The 7,233-nt window shown below is 42.3% G+C and overlaps 1 long non-coding RNA gene across 1 annotated transcript; it reads right to left on the minus strand.

Annotated features, from left to right (window-relative positions):
• Positions 1–4,079: 4,079 nt before the first annotated feature.
• Positions 4,080–5,306, minus strand: LOC125942194 (uncharacterized). The gene is made up of 3 exons (XR_007464887.1): positions 5,251–5,306; positions 4,967–5,149; positions 4,080–4,109 (listed from the first exon to the last, which is right to left on the minus strand). It is a non-coding gene; the product is annotated as an uncharacterized LOC125942194 (long non-coding RNA).
• Between the last annotated feature and the right edge of the window lie 1,927 nt (positions 5,307–7,233).

Genomic DNA, 7,233 nt, shown 5'->3' on the forward strand with positions numbered 1-7,233 from the left:
ACTAGGACTGCCTATGTTGCTTGCTCTTCGCAATGCGCAGCTTCCCCGAGAACCAGAAAATGCACTCATCACCAGTGTTAGATCACTTACATCAAAAGAGAGGACTTTAACCCCGAAGTGTTGGCAAGAGTGAGCACTGGCACTGGCTGGAATGGCAAGTTTCTCGCACATCCAATTAAACTTATTCACTTATGCCCACTCTATCGACCACGTGAATGTGCACACACTTTAAATCAATGCGATGAAGCATGGTTGACAGACCACTCAACACGCTACTGTTCTAAAGCTGCAAAATGAGCAAATACTAGAACTGTAATTGAAACCTTTTTTTATAAACTGGGGTTATTTAATCACCAAAATTTCGTAGATCTGTGCACTTCATTTTGCCTCATTTTCAACATAACCTCCAGAGGTTTAAACCTGTGATTTCATGCTTAAAAACAGAGTGCTTTAGATATATGGCATACCAAGGGATGTTATGTGAATAAACAAATCAAAACATCACTGATGTGGGCAGTTATTCAGAGCTGTTTTATGCATTAGAAAATGCATTGGAGGGCAAAAATTCAAAATTGGCACAACCTGCACCCGCAAGAATGACTATCATAACTACGGGTTTCTTGCCAACACTCTGAAAGTAGAGACAGTAACAATGTTGAATTACCAGTTGCCACTTCCGAGAACGTTGCCACCTCATCGGGACTTCCCCGATCAAGGATGACGGTCCCCATTTTACTGCAGCCATCTTGAATGCAGTCGGCTGCTGCCCTCTTGAAGAGAGTTTCGAACTCCACCAGCAGCTGAAAATGAAGTGCACAAGGATTACTACATATTGCATGCAAAAAAAGAAGCTGAAAACATACCGAGACTTCCGTTGCCAAAAATGGGTACAGAAGTAATGCTTCAGCAAGCGTCATGCTTTTTAGGCGCTCGTGCCGATCTTGAGCTGTGGCTAGCAGCCTGGGTCGCAGCATCTCCTCATCCCTGCAGTGAGGATTCTTGTGGAGCCACTCGTTGTGCAGCGAGATAGAATCAACGGTTTCACCGTGTACAATCAAGTGGCTGCAATCCTGTAATACATACAACAAAAATGTTAGTAATACGGCTTTTAATTGATTTCAACGGTTTTGCATTAAGTTATGAAGTCAGTAGGGAACAATATGATAAACGGCAGAACAGAGTCTAACACTCTCAGTGGACCCGATAATCTATAAGTGGACTTTTGCCATGTGTTCCTTCGAACGGAAATGAAGCAGATAATGCTCACACCACCAAGTGACATACAAGCCAAGGAGGCGTCGAGCCACAAAGTGTACATTCTTAGGAGGAAAGCAAAATGGTGAGGGGATCAGAAAATATGCGGCCTATGGTTCATTTTAGTGCCACACTATAGTTGAACACAGTAATAATAAAATCACAGGAGAAAGCATGAAGTGTGAAGTCATCACAATATATGCTTGCCAGACATAGCTTCGATTTCGCAAGACTCGGCTCGTCCCGGCTCCAAGCCGAAATAAACAGCCGATAGTGCTCTTGGCACTGATAACGAGCTTGACACAGTGGAAAAGACTTGTCGGGGACACTTTCGGTGCCAAGTCATGCGAAATTTTGCGAACTTGTTTCTGAATTGCGATTTCTTAAATAAAGGCCCCATTTCTTGTCCCATTACATTTCTTGCATTACTTTCCCCCTCCCCTTTGTTTTTTAATGTGACTGGAAAGTATGCCCTTGCGTTACATACGACTAAGTCTGGCCATGTTGAGATCTTAAACTCCAGTTGAGCAATTTGAAATTAGCCTACCATTGTAAAGTATAAAGCAAGAGTGTACAAAAAATTTACAAATACAATAAAGCTGGGGAGGAGTTCAGATAGAATGCAGGTGGAAGGTCTCTCTATCTGCCCTTAATTGGTTCTGCATTAGGAAAAGCGTTCGCCCATAGAAACGTAGTGGCTGGGAACTTGCCATGCCACTTGATCATAATGAGATGAGCCAAAGAGTAAGGTGGGCTGCCTTTGAACATTGGCACTTGCTTCATATTTTGTTGTACCCACACAAATTAGCCTTGGCAATGAACTAACGAGGACTTATGCTTTTCTACAGCCATCAACCAGATAAAATAACTGACAAAATACACTTGCTATGCATGTGCCTTCCCAAAAGAAAGCTGCATGGAAAGCTCAAGAAAAAAATATTTTAAATGCAACTTACGAACAGGCGGCACAACTTCTTGTTAGGTGCATTTGATGGGGGCACCTTTGTCCCTGTGTGGTGGGCCTTCCGCTTCACTGTCTGCATTTCCTCAGAAGGATGCTCGACCTTCTTTCGCATGTTCTTAAATTTTGCCCGCAGTCCCAGCACCCATGACTCCTGTAAATTAATTTGAACGATAAGACAAAAACCAGTATAATACAAGTACCAAAAGGAAACAAACTATTAGAGTGGCTCATATGTTCATCAACAGTGCCTCAAAGGGCACTACAATGACCTGTTATTACTACTTGTATCCTGCTCTTAAAGCTTCATCCTAAGCAGTTATCTCAAAACTGAAGGACAGAAATGCATTGCTAATGCTTGCCATTTGCACATAGCTCCACTAAGATTCAGAAAGAAAAGCAGGCCTGCTGATGGCATCTGGTTCACCAAAGTTGCACATAGGTATTCCACAAGTTTACTAAAGAATTGCAAACTAAACATGCGCATTATTAAAGGTGCACACACACACACACACACCACACAGGTGCTACTTCCAACGCTTTATTTTTGTGACCCTGTTGCTACTTTATACACTACTGACACCAGCGTAAGCTAGGCATACCAGTGCACAGCACAGAAAAAGAAAGTACAAACGCTTGACAACAAATGAAAACCAAGCAATCCATACTGTCATTCCTAGAAAATTAGGTTATTTGACTATTAGGACTTCACAAGCAATGCTTACAATCTCTCTCAAGTTTTTGAATCTCACACACTTCAGTAATCTCTCTAGCAAGCTGATTCTCAATTTGACCGACAATTCTGCAGGTATCAAACATGGACGACAGCCAATGTCTTGCAGTGCATCACAAAAACATTACTAGGCAGATTATCGAAGCATGAAATTGAAAAGCTTGGTGAAATATTTTCTTAGAATGGCAACACAGAATACTTAGACTTTTATACGTCGTCAAGTGTTTGAATTTTTTTGTATTCCGCACTGATATGCCAAGATTACACTGATGTTAACAGTGCATATAGTAGTAACAGGGTCGCAACATTAAACTGTTCAAAGTAGTGCCTGTGTGTATGTGCCTTTCTTTTACGCCCACGTCTAGTTAATGCTTCTTTAGTCATTCTTATGGCATCTGGTTTCTATGGCCAGGCAACCATTTTTGCAAGCAGCCTTTGAAAAGAACTTTACCATGTTTCAAAACATCACATGCCCATGCTGCTCTAAGGGTGAATTAGCATCATGCAGACAATGCAGTAGTCCTAACAAAGCTAGCATTTCAGCTGTTTCTCCTAAAAACAAGGAAACCAAGCATGCACAACTTGCAAACTCATTTTGTGTGGCCACAGTGGACAAACAGATATGACACAGTCAAGTAGGTTCAAGTTTACATCACTCTGATTGGTAATGGCACTTTTTCGTTCCAGGATTGAGAATTTTGGATTCATTATTCTCCCAGGGTAAACTATTACAAAGCAGTCTTCCTACACTGCTGGAGGTTTCATTAAAGCTACGAGCAGATAGATCTTTGAGGAGGCATTAAAGAGTAACACTAAATGAGTTTAGACTGATAAAGCATTCTTAAAAGCTCGATATTCATTCATTTTGTGACAATTGGTTCATTATTGCAAGAAAACAAAGGCCAACGTTTCATTTCTTATATTTTAGGAATGCATATTCATAAAACCTTATCACTCACTACTGCCGCGCTATAACTACTAGAAAAGCAAACAGACTTACATTACGTGCATTATAAAAGCAACAGCACTAAGTATTACACTGAAAGATAAAGAAAGACGACGAATCACCATTCCACTCTGATCTTCAATGTCATCCTTTAGGTGCGGATACTTGGTGATTAGTCTCTCACTGCCGTTCTATAGAGCAGCTTACTGGGCAGCCTATACGGGAATAAAGAAAGTGATTGCATTAGCAAGATATACATAATACATCCAATGTATTAGCAAAAAGTGCACAAAAGCATCCTACTGTGTTCAAAAAGGTATCAACAGAGCCTTTAATGCATAACCGCTATGCTCTAACACAAACCAAACAGATAGTTAACGAGCTCCAGAGGGCATTGCAGCGACACGATAACAAGGTCCGAACAAGTTTCTCACATCACCTTTCCTCTCTGCCGCGCTTCCTGTCATGTATATACATGCTCCAAACCACCCCCCGACGCGGCATGCAAGATTGCAACAGCAGCAGAAAATTCGAAGAGGCAATGAGATCTTCGCTTTAAAGAATAGGCAGCAGTGCTCAACACATGAACATGACACGGTTCCTCTGCTCCAGTATTAAAGGAGGCAGGGAAGAAACACTGCTTGCGGGCGCTAGTCCAGACAAAAGGAGAGAGTGTCTGCTTTGACAGCGACGCTCACCTCCTGGTGGCATGGTAACAGGATGGTTAATTCTATTTTCTTGAATCATGTTTTGAAAATTATTTTGTTAAAATGCTCCTGGACGGTCTTTTCGAACTTCCAGTGAATAACCGAAATTCGCAACGGGGGCCTGGTAAGGGTCCTTTTAAATTGACATTAGGACAAAATTGCGACGTCACTAAGAGTAAAATTTCGGCATCATAACAGGCAAGACGTACGACATCATGGTACGGTGTGCATCCAATATAAAATGTACTATGAACTCGCTAAAAGATGCTAAAAAATTTGAAGCCCACCCAACACTGCCTTCATCAATGACAGCAACTAAAATATGCATGCAATAATGGCAGAACCAGCATAAAAGCACTGCTTACCACGCTATCTTCACACAGGCTTGAAATAGCCCATCTGTAATGGCGCGTCGAACTCGGCCACTTATGGGTACTTTCCTTCGTAAGATGTCCTCGTAAGGGCCAAACGACGGTAGAACAAACTGCAAGTAATCGCCGCGACTTTGCAGTGGCACACGCTCTGGAATGCCATCCAGACCAGAGGTGCTGACAAAAGGAAAAATATATATACTCAGTCGCAGCCAAAAAATCACAACAAACAATAATACACTATATAGGCTTGGTTAATCATGAGACAAGCATTTTACCTGGGAATGGTGCAGTCACTGCTGCACACGGTGCTGGTGCTGGCGGCAGCGTCTGCAATCCTGCACAGCAGGTCTGGCATGCTGCAAAACCAAGAGGCATGCTTATAGAGTACATGGCTGCAATTTCACTTCAGCAGAAACTTTTACTATAAACTAACAGTGGGGAAATGGGGTTTTTGCCACATGTAATCTAATACCAATTGCTTCCTAATGTTCCCGCTGATAAACAGCAGCTACTCATACAAGTGTTACCATTTATCTGCGTACAAAGTTTTGTCCTCAAGCACAACCTTGTTTCTGAAATAATTCCTCTCTCATAAAGTGAGCCACTGTGAATCGTGACCTGCATGTTCAGATTAGGCGTAACAGCAGCAGAAACGTGCACTTACACTAATTATTTTCCTTATACTGCGTGGATTGTTGTACTGCCAATCTATGTCAGCTCTACCTTTTGGAGCAATGCTGTGTATGAGCTCAGCATGTTCTACGGAGCTGGTCTGGTAAGCTGCTAAATAAACAATAACTATTAGTAGATTCTATTTGTGTGTCTTTTATAATGTCTTACTTCCGTGCTGAGTTTTCCTGGGTAGCCGGAAAGAATCGTTTGTACTTTTCCACACATAGAAGTGCACACAAATTACTCACGTCGTCTGGTTCAGGCACTAATTTTTTTTGCCAGCTTCACTTTGCCCTTGTGGGGGACGATGGCTTCCGGCTCCATATCAATAAAATCCTCAGGATTTCATCGTAAATCTGGATCTAAAACAGATTTATAAACAGAATGAACATAACAATCTGCACGCAGTACATAAACACAAAGACCTCACATAGCCTACGCAGTACATAAACACAAAGGCCCTCACATAGCCCTAGTTGCAGTTACTACAATATAAAAAAAGCCTTCTCCCATAACATTACCAGTGATAATTGGAACAGCCATAATGACTGTACCCGGATCACATTAACAAAAACATTAAAAAGACGCGAAAACATCACGACAGAACCCGAGGCTTGAGTGCGAATAAAAAACGGGCTCACTGTCGTTCTAACACGACACCGACCATGCAACGCTGCCCTAGTTCCTTCATAAGTACTTCAAATATTATTTAGTTATTATTCAAACTTATTTAACATTATTCTTCGAACGAGTCGAACAAAGAGTCGAACTCTTCGTAAGCATTAAAAATTCGGCATGGCACTTACCAAGGTGCTGTCTGAAAGCGTCGTGATTGCCGAAAGAGCAGCCACAACTTCTCGATGTACACCTGTTCTCAGTGTAAGTTTCTTTCGCTCGCCGGTCTCCAGGATTGCGAGGCATACAATAGCGTCGGCCATCTCGACTCGCTCACGTGGAGATGGGGTGGATGGGGAAAAGCACGTGCGAGCAATCACTGTGCAAAATGCCGCGCAAGTGACGCGAGAATCGAGACGCGAGCTTGCGAGACGAGATAGAACGACCACAGTCGCGGCGCACGTTAAACTCCAACAAATCTTTTAAATTGTTCAAAAATATTCGTTTGCTGAGGAATCAGTAGATTGAGGCGTCATCTATGGTGAGTTAAAAAAAAGTTTCTGCGCGTTTTGCCAAGGCTTTTATGGTTTCAAGCTTACATTTCCTCCCCTAGATGGCAAAGCAATACGCAAGGTTTTTGCTGTGCAGCTCATTCACATATGCTCATTTCTTTCAGAGAGTAGCGCCACCCAGCGTCATCGTCATTTGTGTCTTGTTTTAAGCAGCGGTTGTGATACATAGCTGATACCAACTGTGATACATAGTTGGTCTTTATTCTGTGATTTCACGGTGAGCCTATTTCATTGACGAAATGCTACGTGTGAAGATGTACCCAATGTACCTACTGATTTTTTCGAGATGATTCGCTCCCACAACACTACCGGCCACCACTTCCAAGGCTTGATCACCCAACAGGTGTGTCTGCTCTGCCAGTGCGCGCTGACTTGAGGCGCAAATGGTACAACACCTCC

This window comes from Dermacentor silvarum, chromosome 1, assembly GCF_013339745.2.
Source record: "Dermacentor silvarum isolate Dsil-2018 chromosome 1, BIME_Dsil_1.4, whole genome shotgun sequence".
In the NCBI taxonomy this organism is placed as follows: Eukaryota; Metazoa; Arthropoda; class Arachnida; order Ixodida; family Ixodidae; genus Dermacentor; species Dermacentor silvarum.